Raw genomic sequence first — 21,235 nt, 5'->3', positions numbered from 1 at the left:
GGCGTGAACCCGGGAGGCGGAGCTTGCAGTGAGCCGAGATCGCGCCACTGCACTCCAAAAAAAAAAAAAAAAAATTAGCTGGGTGAGCTGGGTGTGGTGGTGTGCTTCTGTAATCCCAGCTACTTGGGAGGCTGAGGCAGAAGAATTGCTTGAACCTGGGAGGAGGAGGTTGCTGTGAGCTGAGATCGTGCCACTGAACTCCAGCCTGGGCAAGGGCAAGACTCCATCTCAAAAAAAATTTTTTTTGGAAAGGTACTTTTGTAATAAAAATTTCAAACTTAATGCAAGATCAAAAGACTGTTCCAGATTCTGTGCCCTCCCCCAGTCACTGCCCCGGGTTTGCCGTCATTGCACAGACTGGAATTGTGGGCACCTGCCATTTTGACTTTGGTTAGAGGTGAAAACATTAAGTTCTGAGATTTGTCATTACCATTGCTGCCTTCTGAGAAGTTAAATGGCAGGAAGCACACTTTTCCCACATCCGTATCCTCCAGAGTGTGCTGTGGGGAAGCATGGCCAAGTCTCTGAGGAGGCAGGGGCTACAGGAGGGGGAGAAGTGGAGGGAAGGGTGCTCCACGGCTCCCTGATGAGACGGTTGTCAAGTGCTTGAAACTCAGGTGGGCGCATTTAAGACAACTTTCCCCTTTCTCCTGCCAGCGACCAGCCCGGAGCCACCTTCTGGAGGATGCTGCCCCTCTCCTTTGAGTCCCTTGTCATCAGCATCACAGAACACCCCCTCAACCCAGGTGACAGAGCCTGCTCTTGCAGGGCCAACTCCGGTCAAAACTGAACATCGTCCTGCTTCCCTGTCCTTAGCATACCAGCATCCGCCTGTTAGGCAGTGTGCCTGTCTCCCTCACTTTCTGGGTTACAGTAGGAATCCTCGAATGGCTGTGTGGGTGGAGGGGTGAGCAGTGACAACAGAGTATCTAGCCTCTGGCCACTGTCTAGTGAAATCTTCCTTCCAATCCAGACTCGATTATGGCATGAAAGATGCTTTTGTGGTGACAAGAAAACCGGGTTAACTTCTCATCTCTTCTGGGTGCCAGGATATCAGTGAAGTGCTCCTGGGGGTTCAGAGAAACACAGCGAGGCACTCTCCTCCACACAGAGCCTCTTTCACCCCAGGCACTTGTCAGACGTGTCTGGGGATTACCTCACCACCCTCTTTAGGGTGGTAGGCGGGCGGCTTCCCAGATGCCTCACATACCCATCCCGGAGGAAGAAGGAATCGAGGGGCCCCGGGGGTGATGAGAGGTATTATCTGAGCTGGCCCCAGGCCAGGGTGAACAGTGGTATCGTGACTGCACAGCCCCTTGCCTGCAGCTTTCCAGCTCGCCGGGAAGACGACAACCTCCAGTGAGGCTGAGGGAAGAGGGAATGACAGGCTGCTGGGCTGAGGCGCCCTCGTGGAGTTTGGGCCCGGGTGATCTCGGATCACGGTAATTGGAGCAGGCAGAATTGCATTATCCAGCTCCTTGGAAGTCATGGTGTGTTTTAGAAGGAATTGCCCTCTAAATGAGAGAGTGTTAGGTAATTGGCATGAACTTGGAATAGCACACAGCTGTTCCCAACAGGGCTGATTCTGGGGAAGAGCAGATTTACTATGGCACTTAATTGCCCCTGGCCCATTGATTGCTTCCTCTATAGCCAGGCTAGAAGACTGGCGGGCGCCACACCAGTGCCCTCCTGGGGCATTTCTGAAGGTTGCAAGAATCCCAGAGAACAACCCCAAACTGATATCCCTAACCCCTCAGCGGCTTCAGCCAGAAGCCCTGAGTGTCAGGAAATTCACTGAAAAAGATCTTGGAGCTCTTGTCTGCATCCCCATCGCCCTCGTTTTACTGATCAGGACACTGAAGAGAGGATGGGCTAGCCCCTCTAGAAGCAACAGGGCGGAATGACGACCCAATGCATCTGATGAGACCCATATGCCATCCCTGTCCTCTTTTGTGTTGGCGTCCCCTTGCCTCAAGCACTGGAGTCAGCTCTGCCTCAGCAGTGAGGGCTGGCCTAGCCAGTCACTACGTGGTCACATATTAGCTGAACACCAGGGTCTCAGGCTGACAGTGAAAATCTCATTTGTGTTTAACCAGGTAGGGAATCATAAAAGTAATACATGCTCATGGTACATTTGTGAGCTCATGGTCCAAAGAATATGAAGGGCTGTGCACGCCTGTAATCCCAGCAATTTGGGAGGTCGAGGCAGGTGGATCACCTGAGATCAGGAGTTCGAGACCACCCTGGCCAACAGGGTGAACCCCCGTCTCTACTAAAATACAAAAAAATTGCCGGGTGTGGTGGCATGCACTGCTGATCCCAGCTACTCGGAAGGCTGAGGCAGGAGAATCGCTGGAATTTGGGAGGCAGAGACTGCAGTAAACTGAGATTGCGCTGCTGCACTCCAGCCTGGGCAACAAGAGTGAAACTTGGTCTCAAAAAAAAAAAAAAAAAAAAAAGTATAAAGTAAGTAAGATATTAAGTCCTACTTCCCATTTCTGAAATGACAGCACCTGAATGTATGAACAGAATCAAGTTACCCTTTCTTCCTGCACCCAGCCTCCTAGCATGGACAGCTTTTTCAGTTTCCTGATCCCTGTCATGCGTGTTCTCCCAGGAGCCTGGGAAGGCTTGGCACTGCGGGTGACTTCTAAGCAAGATGGCGACCTGCGCGATACATGGCAGTGCTTTTCAGAAGGCAGCACGCTTTCATAGCTGTTGCATGTGGCGCCCTTGGGATCCTGTCTGGAAGGTTATATGTGGCGCTGCCCCCATCTATGGACAAGCACAGAAGTTAAAGGGCTCACAGGGGCTGCATAGCTCACGTGGGCCAGAGCTGGGAATAAAACCTAGAGTTTCCTGCTAGAAGGTCAGGCTCCTGCTGTTGAGCACATCAAGTGTCTGTTCATAAGGTATCTAGAACAGACTTCAATAGGCCGGGCACAGTGGCTCACGCCTGTAATCCCAGCACTTTGGGAGTCTGAGGTGAACAGATCAACTGAAGTCAGAAGTTTGAAACCAGCCTGGCCAACATGGCCAAACCCTGTCTCTACTAAAAACATAAAAATGAGCTGGGCATGGTGGGCACCTGTAATCCCAGCTACTCAGGAGGCTGAGGCAGCAGAATCTCTTGAACCCCAGGGGGTGGAGGTTGCAGCGAGCCAAGATTGTGCCACTGCACTCCAGTCTGGGCAACAGAGCAAGACTGTCTCTAAATAAATAAATAGATTAATAAATAAGGATAGACCTGATGGGGGGGGGGGGTGGCCACAATGTACCTTCCCACAGGAAGACTAATCTGCTGAATTTTAATTCATATTCTTAAATTACGTTTCTGGGCCAGGCCGTGCTGGTTCATGCCTGTAATCCCAGCACTTTGGGAAGCCAAGTCGGGATGATCACCGGAGGCCAGGAATTCAAGACCAGCCCAGGCAACATACCGAGACCCCATCTCTACAGAACATAAAGAACTTAACCAGGCGTGGTGGCATGCATCTGTAGTCTCAGCTACTGGGGAGTCTGAGGTGGGAGGATCACTTGAGTCGGGGAGGTGGAAGCTGCAGTGAGCTACAATTGCACCACTGTACTCCAGCCTGGGTGACAGAGCAACACTCAAAAAATAAATAAAAATGAAAATCCAGCAAATTCAGATTCCTTGGCCTGGGACCCAGCTTATTAAAATGACAATTGTCCCCACCCCAAGAGAGAACATTTTTATTCTCTCTCTCTGTAGAAAGCCAACCCAGAAATCTGCATTTTAATACCTTCTCCTGGTGTTTTTTGGTGATTCTGTCGTCTGAGGGTGGCTCCACGTTGGAGTGAGCAAGTGGATATGATACATCTGAGCGTAGAGAGGTCAGACACTGCTGGGAGAGAAAAGAAACATAAAACACCACCCTCCCCCGCCCCGGCCTGCCACCCAGGCACATCTGCAGATTGCAACCTCCTCCCACCAAACACAAACAAGCAAACAACAAAAAAACCCTTAAGTTCCTCCTTTTATACGGAATTCTAATATGTCACTTACATCTTCATACATTTTCCATAACCTGAAAGTGTGCGGTCCTGTAATGCAAACCACGAGTGCCTCTGGGCTGTGATAGAGGCACTCCAAATTGTAAATCCACAAGACGTTGAACATCTGGATAAAGCATGAGCCTCGGAAAAATCGTGCCTCTTGGTATCCATGGTGTCTGAAGCAAAGCAAAACAGTGTGCAAGGGGTGAATATGGAAAGGGATTGAACAGAACCCCTTGTTAAAGAGGTATAAAAGGTCACCAAGCGCCTCTACTGTTCTATTGAATGACAGCAATAAATATCAGTATGAGCCTCCATGGGTTCTCTCATCACTCGGGTATCCCCCAGCCCCTGCTTCCATAAAGTCTTAAATTGTAAATTCTGGTATTTTGGAGTGAACATAGTAAAAATCAATAAATACAGGAAAATCAGGCCATAAATACACTAGCCTTTGGAATCCAAGTCACTCTCCAAAGCTCCCTCCCATCCTCCAAGACCGCCCTCATGTTTACTTGAACCTAAAGCCTCTTTACAAGCCCGAGACCTCTTTTCTTGGTATCGGGAACTGACCTAAGCCTCCAGCAGTGAAAGGCAGGGAGAGTTGTAGTTCTCATTCCCTCCGCCTGACTGCTGGTAGTGTGCTACAAAGAAAGCAAATCTCAGCCCAAAAGGAAGGAGAAAAAAATTATTAGTGAGCATGCAAAATAGGTTCATACCACCTAAACCTAAAGCTCAGTGGAAGTGCATGTTCACTGCCTTTTCCATGGCAAATTTTAGGATATATGATGATGTGGTTTGGCTGTGTCTCCACCGAAGTCTCAAATTGTAGCTCCCATAATTCCCCTGTGCTGTGGGAGGGTCCTGGTGGGAGGTAATTGAATCACGGGGGCGGGTCTTTCCCATGCTCTTCTTGTGATAGTGAATAAGTCTCGTGAGATCTGATGGTTTTATTTATTTATTTATTTATTTATTTATTATTATTGAGACAGAGTCTTGCTCTGTCACCCAAGCTGGAGCGCAGTGGCGTGATCTCAGCTCACTGCAACCTCCACCTCCCAGGAGTGATTCTCCTGCCTCAGCCTCTGGAGTAGCTGGGATTACAGGTGCACACCACCATGCCCAGCTAACATTTTTTGTAGTTTTAGTAAAGATAGGATTTCACCATTTTGGCATGGCTGGTCTAAAACTCCTGACCTCAGGTGATCCACCAGCCTTGGCCTCCCAAAATGCTGCGATTACAGGCGTGAGCCACCATGCCCATCTGGTCTGATGGTTTTAGAAAGGACAGTTCTGGCCGGATGCCGTGGCTCACACCTGTAATCTCAGCACTTTGGGAGGCCGAGGCAGGTGAATCACCTGAGATCAGGAGTTCAAGAGCAGACTGACCAATATGGTGAAACCCTGTCTCTACTAAAAATATACAAATTAGCTGGGCGTGATGGCAGGCGCCTACAGTCCCAGCTACTCAGGAGGCTGAGGCAGGAGAATCGCTTGAACCCAGGAGGCAGAGGTTGTAGTGAGCTGAGATTGTGCCATTGCACTCCAGCCTGGGTGACAGAGCAAGACTCTGTCCCCCCCCAAAAAAAGAGAGTTCCCCTGCACACGCTCTCTCTTGCTTGCCACCATGCAAGATGTGACTTTGCTCCTCCTTTGCCTTCTGCCATGATTGTGAGGCCTCCCCAGGCATGTGGAACTGTGAATCAATTAAACCTCTTTCCTTTATAAATTACTCAGTCTTGGGTATGTCTTTATTAGCAGCATGAGAACAGACTAATACACATGGACAGCAGGATTGGATGAGAGAGCAGTACCAGGTGGGAATTCCTTCTTAAGTGTGTGGGTGGGTGGGAGCGAGGGGTGAGTCCTACGGGAGTTCTGCACTAAGATGTCCCAAAACTCTTACAAGCCTGGGCTCACCCAATTCTTATGTCCCATTTTAATGGTGACAGAGGTACCCATATAACGATTCTAGCCAGTCATTTATTTTGAATTTGACTCATTTCACTAATGGAAAGGTATTGCTGAGATCCCTGTACTAATGATAGGGGAGCAGAGATTCATTCCCAGAAGGCTGTGATCACTTTGGTCAGCATGCTGGCAGAGGGGCAGGAGGGAGAAAGATGCTCTGTACCCAAAGCCCCTTTCCTAACTCCACCCCAAGGCCACCACCACCCCAGGAAATCCCAGCAACCTCAAAGAAGGACGTGGAGGAGGTGGAGCTTCCTGAGGCTCCGTGGCACTCAGTGACACAATCTTTCCTGCCTTGTCTGTAAAACTGTAACAAGGGGTACAGGGGCCATGCAAATCCCCCCGTAGACAGAGGAGGGGCCAGGCTGCTGGCAATTTTCTTCCTTTCTTCCTTTCTTCTTTTCTTCCTTTCTTCTTTTCTTCCTTTCTTTCTTTTCTTTCTTTCTTTTTTTGAAACAGAGCCTCACCCTGTCACCCAGCCTGCAGTGCAATGGAGTGATCTCAGTTCACTGCAATCTTCGCCTCCCAGGTTCAAGTGATTCTCCTGCCTCAGCCTCCTGAGTAGCTGGGATTAGAGGCACGCACCACCACGCCCAGCTAATTTTTTGTATCTTTAGTAGAGATGAGGTTTCACCATGTTGGCCAGGCTGGTCTCGAACTCCTGACCTCGTGATCTGCCTGCCTCAGCCTCCCAAAATGTCGGGGTTACAAGCATGAGCCATCACACCCAGGCAGTTTATGAGCCATTAAAACACAAAGTAGTTTTTTTTTTTTTTTTTTTGAGACAGAGTCTCGCTCTTGTCACCCAGGCTGGAGTGCAGTGGCACCATCTCGGCTCACTGCAACCTCCACCTCCCAGGTTCAAGCAATTCTCTTGCCTCAGCCTCCCAAGTATCCAGGACTACAGGCAAGTGCCACCATGCCCAGCTAATTTTTTGCATTTTTAGTAGAGGCAGGGTTTCACCATGTTGGCCAGGATGGTCTTGATCTCTTGACCTGGTGATCTGCCTGCCTCAGCCTCCCAAAGTGCCAGGATTACAGGTGTGAGTCACCATGGCTGGCCAAAACACAAATAGATTTTTAATTCATGCCATCTAATATGGTAGCCATTAGCTGTGTGGCTACTTAAATTAAAATTTATTTTCATTTATTTATTTATTGGAGATGCAGTCTTGCTCTATCACTGAGGCTGGAGTGCAGAGGCATGATCTCAGCTCATGGCAACCTCTGCCTCCTGGGCTCAAGCGATTCTTCTGCCTCAGCCTCCCAAGTAACTGGGTTTACAGGCGCCCGCCACCATAACCGGCTAATTTTTGTATTTTTAGTGGAGACGTGGTTTCACGATGTTGTCCAGGCTGGTCTCGTACTCCTGACCTCAGGTGATCCTCCCACCATGGCCTCTCAAAGGGCTGGGATTATAGGTGTGAGCCACTGCACCCAGCCTTAAATTAAGATTTTATTAATTAACATGAAATAAAATTTAAGATTCAGTTCTATCATACTAGACACATTTCAAGTGTTCTGTAGTTACACATGGCTAGCGACTCCCACCTTGGGCAGTGCAGGTAAAGGCAATTTCTACTGGACAATGCTGTTTTCAATGCTTGCATTGAACACAATGAGATGTTATCACCACCACCAAAAAAATTCAATATAGTATAATGGTGACCTTAATAAGCTGGTTTGAGCGGGCTTCTCAAACATTAATATGCATAGGAATCACCTAGGGATGTTATTAAAATGCAAATTCTTATTTATTTATTTATTTTTTAGAGATGGGGTCTCACTGTGTTGTCCAGGCGGTAGTGCAATGGCATGATCTTGGCTCACTGCAACCTCCACCTCCCAGGTTTAAGCAATTCTCCTGCCTTAGCCTCCTGAGTAGCTGGGATTACAGGTGTCTGCCACTAGGCCCGGCTAATTTTTTGTATTTTTAGTAGAGATGGGTTTCACCATATTACCCACGCTGGTCTCGAACTACTGGCCTCAAGCAATCCACCCTCCTCGGCCTCCCAAAGTGTTTGGATTACAGGTGTGCACCACCACGCCCGGCCTTAAAATACAAATTCTGACTCAGCAGGTCTGGGATAAGACCCTAGATTTTGCATTTCTAATGAGCTCACAGGTCATACCCACACTGCTGGTCCATGGACCACTCTTTAGAAGGAAGAGATTAGAAGATCCATTGAAAAACAAGACAGCCACGCATGGTGGTACATGCCTGTGATCCCAGCTACTCAGGAGGCTGAGATGGGAGGATCACTTGAGCCCAGGAGTCTGAGGCTGCAGTGAGCTCTGATCATGCCACAGCACTCTAGCCTGGGTCATAGAGTGAGACCTCATCTCTAAAAATATCAAAACAGTCCAGGAGCAGTGGCTCATGCCTGTTATCCCAGCACTTTGGGAGGCTGAGGCAGGTGGATGACCTGAGGTCAGGAGTTTGAGACCAACCTGGCCAACACGGCAAAACCCCATCTCTACTAAAAATATAAAAATTAGCTGGGCGTGGTGGCGCATGCCTGTAGTGCCAGCTACTTGGGAGGCTGAGGCAGGAGAATCGCTTGAATCTGGGAGGCGGAGGTTGCAGTGAGCCAAGATCACGCCACTGCACTCCAGCCTGGGTGACAGAGTGAGACTCTATCTCAAAAATAAATAAATAAATAAACACTTAAGGTGCATTATAGGCATTGAGCCTCAGGAATGGGGCCCGAGCTGAGACCTATGTGACGAGTGACACACATTACCTTCTTTGGCTTTGACAGGATGCCTTGGCCACTGAGTAACCTCACTCACACACGATGTCTCATATCAGGCCTGTTGTGAATGACAGGCCCAGCACAAGGGCCCCTTTGCCACCCTGATAGGCCCTGACAGTCAGGGACAGCTCCCCTGCTCTCTCCCATGTTGGGGCCCCAGGAGGCCCTAACTCCCTGGGGACCGAGGGGGCCTGCAGTGACAGCTGCCTGAGACAGCTCTGCTCAGATGCTGAGCTAGATGCCTTGTTTGAGCCTCCCCTTTATTTCCTGTCTGTTTTCAAACGTAAAAATAGGAAAGCACAAAGTACCCTTATTCCCACGGCCCCAAATTACCATTGTTAGAATTTTTCATGCACCGCTCAGTTCCATGTATGTCATTATAGTCTGTCAATTTGTTGACCCCCAATGAATGCAGCCCCTTAGTATTCATGTCTCGCCTCATGTATTTTCCCTTGAGTTTGGGCTGGCCCCATGACATGCTTAACTACAGAACATGGCGGAAGTGATATTCTGTGCCAGGTCCCAGCCTAAGCCATCAGGAGGCCTAGCAGCTCCTGCTTTTGTATTCTCAGAAGCCCTGAGCAGCCACATCAGAAGTCTGGCTAGCATAGGCCGGGCATGGTGGCTCACACCAGTAATCCTAGCACTATGGGAGGCCAAGGCTGGAGGATCACCTGAGCCCAGGAGTTTGACACCATCCTGGGCAACATAGGGAGACCCCTGTCTCTACAAATAATTTTTAAAATTATTATTATTATTGTTATTTTTTATTTTTATTTTTTACAAAAATTAGCCGGGTGTGGTGGTACACTCTTGTGAACCCAGCTACTTGGGAAGCTGAGGCACGAGAATAGCTTAAACATGGGAGGCAGAGGTTGCAGTGAGCTGAGATCGCTCCACTGTACTCCAGCCTAGGTGATAGAATGAGACTCTGTCTCAAAAAAAAAAAAAAAAAAAAAAAAAAAAAAAAAAAGATTAGCCAGGTGTGGTGGCATGTGCCTGTAGACCCAACTACTTCGGAGGCTGAGGTGGGAGGATTGCTTGAGCCTAGGAGGTTGAAGTTGCAGCGAGCCGTGATCGTGCCACTGCACCCCAGTCTAAACGACAGAGTGAGACCCTGTGTCTAAAACAAACAAAAAAGAAGTCTGGCTACCTTAGACTTACCCTACAGATCATGTCAGGAGACCACAGGGAGAGGCATGTGGAGGCTTCAGTTATCCGTGAATACAGGTACACAGGTGGTCACCAGCCAGCCCAGCAGAAAGACTGCCCAGAGAGTTCAGCCAAAAGGGAACTAGGCATAGTGGCTCACGACTGTAATCCCAGCACTTTGGGAGGCAGGTGGATCACTTGAGATCAGGAGTTCGAGACCAGCCTGGCCAACATGGGGAAACCTCATCTCTATTTCTAAAAAAATAAATAATAATAATAATAATACACACACACACACAAATTAGCTGGACGTGGTGGTGCACATCTGTAATCCCAGCTACTCAGGAGGCTGAGGCAGGAGAATCGCTTGAACCTGGGCAGCAGAGGTTACAGTGAGCTGAGATTGCACCACTGCACTCCAGCTTGGGTAACAGAGTGAGACTCCGTCTCAAAAAAATAAAAATAAAAATAAAACAACAACAACAACAAACAAGGCCAGGTGCGGTGGCTCATGCCTGTAATCCCAGTACTTTGGGGAGGACAAGGTGGGCAGATTACCTGAACAGGAATTTGAGACCAGCCTGGCCAACATGATGAAACCCCATTTCTACTAAAAATACAAAAATTAGCCGGGCATGGTGGCAGGCACCTGTAATCCCAGCTACTTGGGAGGCTGAGACAGGAGAATTGCTTTAATCTCGAAGGCGGAGATTGCAGTGAGCCGAGATTGTGCCATTGCACTCCTGCCTGGGCAACCAGAACAAAACTCCGTTTCAAAAAAAAAAAAAAGGCAAGAATTGGGAGCAAATACGATGGTGGTTTTAAGCCATGAAGTTTCAGGTGGTTCCTCAGGTAGCAGCTGATTACAAAAACCTGAGTGGCTCAGGTCCTAGAGGAGCACCCAGTCCCCCCCGTCTCAGTACCTGCCCCTCTCCTCAGACCCCAAGTGCCCTTGAGCAAGGAGAGGAAAAGATACATTAAGGCATAGTCTGGAGAAAGCAGGTAATATTTATTAATTTATTAATGTGTATCTCATCTCAGTTCCTAAAAGGATATGTGGTTTGCTAAAAGTGCATATAATGTGAAGTTTTCCTTTTTTTAGAGACAGGGTCTTGCTCTGTCACCCAGGCTAGAGTACAGTGGCACGATGGCAGCTTACTGCAGCCTCAAACTCCTAGGCTCAAGCAATCCTCCCACCTCAACTTCCTGAGTAGCTGGGAATACAGGCATGTACCACCATACTCGGCCAAGTTTTTAAATTTTTTTTGTAGAGATGAGGTCTTGTTATGTTGACGAGGCTGGTCTTGAACTCCTGGCCTCAAGCAATCCTCCCACCTCACCCTCCTAAAGGGCTTTGATTATAGGTGGGAGCCACCTCACCCAGCCGATGTTTTCTTAAAGCTAGAAGGATGAGGGGGAGTAAAAAGGCTCAGTAAAGGCGGGAAGGTCAAGGGCTACCTGCCAGGTGGAGGTCTGTTTTGATGCCACCTCTCTTCATATGTGCTTGGGAGGTGGCCTGAAAATGTGGCCCTGAAAACCCTTGTGACCTGGAGGGAGAAAGTGATCAAGCTTTCCCAGGAAAAGGACAGGAGTGTCATCCTCACCCAGGGAACTCTTCCCCTCTAGAAATATGGTTAGAGAGAGTATGGGGGTGGGTGAACTGTGTGATTCTGGACTTTGGGTGGTGATGTGGAGGAAGGCTTTGTGGAGGAAGGACTAGGAGGTGTGGCACCAGACTGTGGGGGGAAGGTGGAGTGAATCAAGAGGTCCAGGCTTGGGACAGCCAGTTGTTGGGTAAGCAGGAGCACGTGATTTCTTCCCATCAATTTCCAGGCTGCAGCCCCAGTCTTGGAGGCGGGTGCCAGCGACAGGTGGGCCAGGCTGGGGTGCTGGGGTAGGAGAGGCTGTACCCTCCAGACCCCCTCTTTCACCTTCTCCAGTTCCGGGGGCAGAGGAACTTGTTCCAGAAGACAGGGCAGCACTAGACGCGGGAGCAGAGCAGGCTCCTCACCCCATGCCGCTGCCACCTGCTCCAGCTCCGTGGGCTTGGGGCTGTGGGTGGGGGGTTCTCTCCTTCTGTCCCCAGCTCTAATCCCTTGCAGCTGTCGTCCTTCTGGGGAAGACAGTTGTGTCAGAATGGAGGGGAGTAGTTATTTTGAGTTGACCACTAGCTTCCAACTGGGACACATGGATGGCCTTGTCGGGCCCAACAGTGGGGTGAGCCTGAAGAGGGCAGCCCACACGGCCACAGGGGGCACTGGGGAGCAGGATGGCGCCCTGGCTGCAATGCGGGCTGCAGAGGATAGAGACGGGCCAGGGAGGCCAGAGGCCAGAGGTGGGGGTTGCAGGAAATAGAGCTGGTGTCTTGAGCATGGGATGGTAAAGTGGGCACAGCTCCTGGCACTGGCCCCTGTGCCACTGGCAACAGTGGAGAAGGAAAAGAGGTCCCTGAGACTGAGGCTGGGCTGCTGGGGGAGGGTGGTGTCTCTCCTTGTAAAGGGCTGGCTAGGCAAGGGTGGTGATTGTCCCCCTCTTCCAGGCAGGCCCTGCCCAACACCTTCTTCGGTCCAGAAGGCAGGCTGAATGGAGGCCTTCCACCTCCGATGGTGCAGGATCATTGCAGGGCAATGAACCAATGGATGTGCCCTTCTGAGTGGGAAAAACCAAGTGGCTCAGTGGCTCAGCCATTCCCTTCAGGATGTGATGACTTGGACTAAACCTGGCTCCGGTGCTTACCAACCTGAGCCCTGCGACCTGAGGATGTGACACTAACCTCACTGTACTTTCCCGTTTCACAGAAATGGGAATAACAGCCACGTGCAGCTTCCTAGGGCATGGCGGGGATTCACTGATAGCAGATGGAATGGGCTTGAGGCAGGACTCAGCCCACGGTGAGTGTTGTCATGGTAACCATCATTGTCATTGTCTTAGGGTCCTCATGTGGTCCTCGTGGTTGGCCTCCTTCTTGGGCCCCCGACTGTGTCTCTGTTGCATAGAAGGGTTTTGTGGCGAGGAGAGGAGAAATGAAGAAATCTTTACCAGGCAGGAAGACTGAGGCTCCTAGAAACGTGGGGAGGAGAGAAGAGTCTCCTGGACTGTCTGCCCCGGGAGGGCAGGGCTCCATCTGTTTCTTCCCTGCTGGATCCCCTGCCCCGAGGACTGTGCCTGGCACAGGGATGAAAGAATGAGTGGATTTCTGAGTGAATCACCCTGGGGTATGGACCTGCCCTGGGCTGCTGGGTGAAGATGATTGCAAGATGATCTCCTGGGCCGGCCAGTGCCAGGCCACGGCTGTCGGATTCCTCTCTCTGGAATTTGAAGAGGAAAATAGAGAGTGAAGAGGTGAGCCGCAGGGGCTCTGGAGCAGAAGTGAGAAAGAGTCTGACGAGCAGAGGGTGGAGTTGGCCCTTCCAAGGGGAGACCACAGTCAGGGTGACAGTGGCAGCTCCTGCCCCTCTCAGTCTCCCTTCCAGCTCCCCAGCACCTGGAGTGGCCAGAGGAGGGAGTGGGAGAGGAGGGGGTTGCCCCTGCTGTCATCTTGGAGCCCCTCCACCGTGAGTGCTGCCCATTCCTTCTTGTTCACTGGTTCCCTCAGTGAGCAAACAGTGAGCCACTGCTGTGTACCGGCTGTGCTGCTGGGATCTGGGGCTGAGCCATGGGCCCTGCAAGTAGTTTCCTGTTGAATGGGAGTCCAGAGAGGGGCTTGTAACCCCACCTTCGTGGGGGTGGGTGGGAGGAAAGAGGGAGCACTTCTCGGAGGAAGCCATGTCTACTGTCTGCACTGAGAGCTGAGGGGTGGGTACAAGCTGACCAGGGAAAGGAGAAGAAACACATTTCTAGGCAAAAGAAACAGCATGGACAAAGGCCTGGAGGGGCCGGACACTGTGGCTTGTGCCTTTAATCCTGGCACTTTGGGAGGCCAAAGCAGGTGGATCTCTCCAGTCCAGGAGTTCAAGACCAGCCTCGGCAACATGGTGAAACCCCATCTCTACAAAAAATAAAATAATTAGCTGGGTGTGGTGGCACACCTGTAGTCCGAGCTATTTGGAAGGCTGAGGAGGGAAGATCACTTGAGCTTGGGAGGTCAAGGCTGCATAAGCAGTGATCATGCCACTGCACCCCAGCCTTGGTGACAGAGCAAGACTCTGTCTCAAAAAAAAAAAAAAAAAAAAAAGAAAAGAAAAGAAAAAGAAAGAAAGAAAAGAAAAGAAAAGAAAGAGAGAGAAAAGGCCTGGAGCTGGAGAGGCTGGAGAGAGCCTGGCCAGTTTGAGGGAACTGCAAGAAGTTCCTGTGGCTGGAGCAAGGGGTGGGTGGGGGTTAGTGAGAGATCGGATGAAACGGGGCAATGAATGGTGTCCCCACTCTGGGGTCAGAGCCTGCCTGTGCCAGAGGGTTCAACCCAGCAGCCCAGGGGTCGGATGCGCCTGAGTGAGTTGTCTTCAGAGCAGAGCCAAGAGCCAGGCCTTGGGGCCAGGCTAAGCTGGGCCCCATCTCCAGCCCTGCCACTAGCTGGCCGTGCGGCCCCAGGCAGCTCAGTGCTGCCCCCGGGGGCGATTTCCCCATCTGCACCGGGAAGGGACTGCCTTGCTGTTCTCTGATGCCCTGTCCTTGGCTCAGAGGGGCCCTTTGGGCACTGTGGGGGCTGCCGGGGGATGGGGCGGCAGGATGGAGGGGGCCATGCCAAGTAGTCTGAGAGAAAGGGGTAGGTGGCCCCCAAGGGGGCACCAAGCTTGGCCTTTGTAAGGAAATCCCCTTTTCGAGGGGCCAGTGCAGTCCCGCTGGCTGCTGTCAGCATCACGCTAGACCCTTCCATAGGCTTGAGAGAGATGAATACCACATGGCTCCTGGCCCGGGTGGCTTTGCTGTTCCCCAGGGAGACCCTCCCCACCCATGGAGGAGGACCTGGGCCCCTGCCTGGCTTTTCAGGGGAGGCTGACTCATGGCCTTGGCGGCCCCTCGCTCAGCCTTTTCCTCCAGCTTTGGGGGAGTGGGGCAGGGGTGAGCTCTTTTCTGGCACTCCCATTCCTCATTTCCTGCCGGCTTCCAGCCTTGGCAGCGGGGCAGGGGTGACATTTATGCCTGCAGCTTTGCAGCTCAGGTCCTGGGGGCCCCTTCCTGTACATTGTTACCTGTTCCTCAAAGATGCACCTGCTGGACAGGTGGCACTGCCCTATTTGACAGGTGAGGTGCTGAGATTGCAGAGAGTCAAAGCCTGGCCTGCTGGCACGAAGCTTGGTAGTGTCAGGCTTGCAGGGGTGAGGTTGGGGACGGATGTGGCTGCTCTCCTGTTCTCCTAGGAAGGCAGGGTTGCAGGCTGGGCTCTGCCTGAGGACCTGGGGTTGGGATCCTTTCACCCTGCAAGGGAGGGATTGGGTGGTCCTGAACTTCAGAGCTGCCTCTGATAGGCATCTTTGGGAACATTCCCTAAGGGACAAGCCCTTCTCTCTTTGGAGCCTAGCCAGGCAGGGGGGCATGGTGTGTGTGGGTGGCTGTCACCAGGGAGGTAGGAAGCACATTGGTGAAAGCCATGTGGGGGGAGGGGGGCAGACAGCCCCGAATCTGATCCCAATTCTAGCTCCTTCTCACTGTGTAACTTGGGAAACATCCTTCAGTTCCCAGAGCCTTCGTCTGTAAAGGAATCATTGTGCCTCCATCTCAGGGTGGGAGAAGGGATTAATTAAAGGAAATGATCTATTTGTTCATTCAGACAAATGTTCACTGGATGTCAGGCCCTGGGATGTGAAATAAGTGAATGGAATTTCCCTCACTGAACTTCTAGATGGGGGATGAGGGGCCAGGCATGATCTATGACATGGTAGGCTGGAAGGTGACAGGGCAAAGGAAAGAGCCAGGAGGGGGCATCGAATGGGGAGTGGGCTGAGTAGGCCCCTTTGAGAAAGTAATGAGCAACTCCAACATCTCAGAGAATAGCATTCTAAGTAGAAGAAACAGCATTTGCAAAGTCCCTGGGAGTGGGCATGTGCCAGTTGATTCAAGAAAGAGAAAATATCCATTGCAATGGCACATGCCTGTAGTCCCTGCTACTCAGGAGGCTGGGGTGGGAGGATCACTTGAGCCTGCGAATTCGAGGCTGCAGTGAGCTGTGATTGTGCCACTGCACTCCAGTAAGACTCTGTCTCTTAAAACAAAAACAAAAACAAAAACAAACAGCGTGGCCGAACGTGGTGGCTCATGCCTGTAATCCCAGCACTTTGGGAGGCTGAGGTGGGAGGAATGGTTGAGCTCAGGAGTTCAAGACCAGCCTGGGCAACATAGGGAGCCCCCATCTTTAGAAAAACAAACAAACAACGAAACATAGTGAGTGAGGGGAGAGTAGGTGACAAGGAGGTGGGGTGGGCATCGCCTCCTGTGTGACCAATTCCACAAGGAACCCACTCTGCAGTAGCTGCTGAGAGACCAGGGCCAGTTTGGACCCAGGCAGCAGCAAGTCTAACCTCACTCCTACATGCTGTGGGGGGCGTGTCCTCTCTCATTTCCTGCCGTCAGATGGCCTCTTCCTCAGGTCTTAAGGCTCGGAGGCCTCCCCAGCCATGCCCTGTGACCTCACCCGGACAGAGCCCCCCAGCTGGCTGCCGCCACCCCCCACTTGGGGAGGACTCTGTGTCAGCCCTGGCCAGACTCGGGGAGCCTCACAAAGAGTCCTTTCAACAGAGGTCATCCTGGGGGGACCAGGAGGGGAGCGGTGCCCTTCTGCCTGCGGGCATAAAGACCCCCTTTCTCTTCTGCAGCATCGGCTCCTTCTGGCAGGGGAAGGGGCCGAGTACAGGGAGATTATCATCCTTCTCTTTCAGTGTATGGGCAAGATGGTCCAAACAACGGCAGAGACTACAGGCTGCCGGCCTCGGACTGCCCTCGGAGTGGCCCGACCAGCAGCGGTGCTTCCGCCTCAGGGAGTGCCTCACAGCAAACAGCCCAGCACCCGTGGGTCTAGGGGTACCTGCCTAGGATCCTGGGACAGGAGAGAAGCCTCCCCAGCCGAGGTGTGAAGGGGTTGGGCTTGTAATGTCAGAGACCTCCCCAGCTCTGCTCTTCTGGGGTTCCACATCGGTGGCCGCTTCTTGGCTCTATTAGGGATTCCTCCTAGCCAGTCTTTACCTGGATTTTTAAATTTTTATTTATTTATTTATTTTTAGAGACAGGGTCTCTCTCTGTTGCCCAGGCTGGATCATAGCTTACTGCAACCTCCACCTCCCGGGCTCAAGCGATCCTTCTACCTCACCCTCCCGAGAAGCTGGAACTACAGGTGTGTACCAGCGCAAACAGTTAATTTTTTTTTTCTTTTTTCTTTTTGGTAGGAATGAGGCTTGCTATGTTGCCCAGGCGGGACCCGAACTCCTGGCCTCAAGTGATCTTCCTGCCTCAGCCTCCCAAAGCGCTGAGGTTGCAGGCATGAGTCACCGAGCCTGGCCTTTACTTGGATTTCTTACTCCTAACCTGGGTCAAGTCCCTCACATTGAAGTGTGACGTTCTGTGCTGGACGGGGACCTGCCCTTGGAGGGAAGCGGGCAGGAAACGGGGAGCACAGAGGGACAACTCAGGGGCTATGGAGAGGGGGAGCTCCTGGTCCGCCGAGTTGCCTGGGACAGAGTGTGTGCCTATGCCGGGGGTGAGAGGAGGGACAGGGCTTCCCAGGCAGAGCAGGCAGCACGTGCAGAGGCCTGGGGAGACCAGGCCTACCACAGACGTGCGGGAGTGGTGCGGGTGCTTGGCTGGGTGGGGATGGGCCAACAGGTCTTGCTCCAGAGCAGGGGCTTCATCCAGAAAGCACCAGGCCCTCACCCACGGTCCCATGTTAGCCCTTAGGAGGCAATTTTTGGAGAAGGTGGAAGTCAGGAGCAGGGACAGAAAGAGAGTAGCCAGCAGGGACCTGGCGAAGGTGAGGAGGTGGACGAGCCTGGCCAGTAATGGGCCCAAGGGTTGAGTCGACTGACCAGCTCAGGATGAACCCTGGGTTCTGACTTGAGCAATGGAGGGGTCTGGAGGAGTCACCAATGGGACTGGGAGCACTTGGGGAGGAGCAGGGTGGCTGGGGGCAGTCTGAGGAGCTGGTGGAACAACTTGGGGAGATGCCTACAGGATGGGTATGAGTCTAGGAGTGCTGGAGAGCTTGAGGAGAGAGTGGGATGAGGGGACGAGGGTGGGAGGAAAGGAGGAGGAAAAGTAAGGGGAGATGGAGGAAAGGGGAAAGAGAGAGAGAGAGAGAAGAGAGAAGAGAGCAGGAAAGCAAAGGAGAGGTTGAGCACAGTGGCTCACGTCTGTAATCCCAGCACTTTGGGAGGCCGAGGCGGGCAGATCATGAGGTCAGGAGTTTGAGACCAGCCTGCCCAACATAATGAAACCTCATCTCTACTAAAACTACAAAACTTAGCCGGGCATGGTGGTGCACACCTGTAATCCCACCTACTTAGAAGGTTGAGGCAGGAGAATTGCCTGAACCTGGGAGGTGGAGGTTGCAGTGAGGCCTGAGATTGCAACGTTGCACTCCAGCCTAGGCGACAGAGCAAGACTCTGACTCAAAAAAAAAAAAAAAAAAAAGGAGAAAGTGAAGGAAAGTGAGGCCAGGCATGGTGGCTCACACCTATAATCCCAGCACTTTGGGAGGCCAAGGAGGGCAGATCACGAGGTCAGGAGTTTGAGACCAGGCTAGCTGATGTGGTAAAACCCTGTCTCTACTAAAAATACAAAAACTAGCTGGGTGTGATGGCGGGAGTCTGTAGTCCCAGCTACTCGGGAGGCTGAGGCAGGAGAATCGCTTGAACCCAGAAGGCGGAGCTTGCAGTGAGCCGAGATCGGGCCACCGCACTCCAGCCTGGGCGACAGAGCGAGACTCGAGATTTTGTCTCAAAAAGAAAAAAAAAAAAGAAAGAAAAGAAAGCAAAGAGGAAAGTGAAAGTGAGAACCCTGGAGCTGTGCACTGTGGCCCCTGCTTTCTGCGTGAGAGGAAGAGATGCTAGAACCACAGGAGAAGGGCATGATTGACCTACCAGATTATGAGCATGTAGAAGATGAAGCTTTTCGTCGTTTCCCACCTGCAGTCTCTCCAGACAGACAAGATGATGAAGAGGCGGAACCTGATGAAGAGTCAGGAAGTGGAGCACCTGTTCCTGTACCTCCAAAGAGAACAGTTAAAAGAAATATACCCAAGCTGGATGCTAGAGATTAATTTCAGAGAGAGGACTTCCAGCCTTAAGGCATGTATTTGATAAGGCAAAATTCAAAGGTAAAGGTCATGAGGCTGAAGATTTGAAGACCCTAATCAGACACATGGAACACTGGGCACGTAGGCTATTCCCTAAACTGCAGTTTGAGGATTGTATTGACAGAGTTGAATACCTGGGAAATGAAAAAGAAGTTCAGACTTATTTAAAACAAATTCGACTTGATCTCCCTATTTTACCTGAAGATTTTATTAGCAATAACGATGAAGTTGTGGAAAATAATGGACATGATATAACTGCTACTGAATTAGATCCCTTTCTGACAAAGTCATCTGAAAGTGAGATGTTTGCTTCTGAGTCAAGTAGAAGCCTAACAGAAGAGCAACAACAAAAAATTGAGAGAAATAAACAACTGGCCTTAGAAAGAAGGCAGGCAAAGCTGCTAAGTAATAGTCCCTAGGAAATGATATGTTAATGAATACACCCAGGGCATAGACAGTTGAGGTTAATACTGATGAGGAACAAAAGGAGGAGTCAACTGGATTAAGGGAAGACATGCTAGACATTCCATATAATGATGCTCCTGCTAATACTTCAAATGAAGAGGAGGAATTAAAATTAGAGGAAACACTCCTAGATTAGTCTTTCACAAATGTGCAACAGTAACTTGATTCTTCATCCAGAAATGTTACTGAATTGCTACATAAGTTTCCATTAAGATAAAATGTATCTGTTAACTCACCATCCTGCAAGCTTGGTGTTACTATGGTTTTTTGTTGTTGTTGTTGTAGTTTTTTGTTTGTTTGTTTGTTTCTGAGTTGGAGTTTCACTCTTGTTGCCCAGGCTGGAGTGAAATGGTACCATCTCTGCTCACTGCAGCTTCCACCTCCCTGGTTCAAGCGATTCTCCTACCTCAGTCTCCTGAGTAGCTAGGATTACAGGCATCTGCCACCATGCCTGGCTAATTTTTTGTATTTTTAATAGAGATGGGGTTTTACCATGCTGGCCAGGCTGGTCTTGAACTCCTGACCTCAGGTGATCCACCCACCTCAGCCTCCCAAACATCTGGGATTACAGGCATGAGCCACTGTGCCTGGCCATATTTTTTTCTTCTTTGAGTGAAAATCCTTAGGTAGTAAAATTTTTACAGATTCTTGTTTAAAATCTGGTATTTATTTATACTTATTTTTGTCACTTTAGATAGATCTATTCTCTTTAGTGTTTGTTTTTGTATAGATATGACTTTAGGGCCGGGTGCAGTGGCTCATGCCTGTAATCCCAACACTTTGGGAGGCTGAGGCAGGCAGATCACTAGGTTAGGAGATCAAGACCATACTGGCTAACACGGTGAAACCCGTCTCTACTAAAAATACAAAAAATTAGCCAGGCATGGTGGCGGGCGCCTGTAGGTACAGCTACTCGGGAGGCTGAGGCAGGAGAATGGCGTGAACCTGGGAGGCGGAGCTTGCAGTGAGCCGAGATCATGCCATTGCACTCCAGCCTGGGCAACAGAGCGAGACTCTGTCTCAAAAAAGAAAAATAATAAAATAAAATAAAATAAAATGAGTAGTAGGTAATAAGCAGTTTCTGCGGTTGATCTATCATTGAATGCCTTGTTTTCACTAAGTTGGAGGTTTTGTTTGTTTAGATGGAGTCTCACTCTGTTGCCCAAGCTGGAGTGCAGTGGTGAAATTTCGGCTCACTGCAACCTCTGCCTCTTGGGTTGAAGAGATTCTCCTGCCTCAGCTTCCCGAGTAGCTGGGATTATAAGCATGAGCCACCAAGCCCAGCTACTTTTTTATTTTATTTTATTATTATTATATTTCAAGTTCTAGGGTACACGTGCACAATGTGCATGTTTGTTACGTATGTATACATGTGCCATGTTGGTGTGCTGCACCCATTAACTCATCATTTACATTAGGTATATCTCCTAATGCTATCCCTTCCCCTTCCCCCGACCCCACAACAGGCCCTGGTGTGTAATGTTCCCCATGCTGTGTCCAAGTGTTCTCATTGTTCAGTTCCCACCTATGAGTGAGAACATGCAGTGTTTGGTTTTCTGTCCTTGTGATAGTTTGCTCAGACTGATGGTTTCCAGGTTTATCCATGCCCCTACAAAAGACATGAACTCATCCTTTTTTATGGCTGCATAGTATTCCA

The 21,235-nt window shown here is 50.6% G+C and overlaps 1 pseudogene; it reads left to right on the top strand.

Moving 5' to 3' along the window:
* The first annotated feature begins 18,861 nt into the window (after positions 1 to 18,861).
* LOC102115112 (TIMELESS-interacting protein pseudogene) lies at positions 18,862 to 19,795 on the top strand (annotated as a pseudogene).
* Positions 19,796 to 21,235: the final 1,440 nt, after the last annotated feature.

Source organism: Macaca fascicularis, chromosome 20 (assembly GCF_037993035.2).
Source record: "Macaca fascicularis isolate 582-1 chromosome 20, T2T-MFA8v1.1".
NCBI classification, from domain to species: Eukaryota; Metazoa; Chordata; class Mammalia; order Primates; family Cercopithecidae; genus Macaca; species Macaca fascicularis.
The sequence above is the reverse complement of the archived record's forward strand: the minus strand, read 5'-3'. Positions and strand labels throughout refer to the sequence as shown.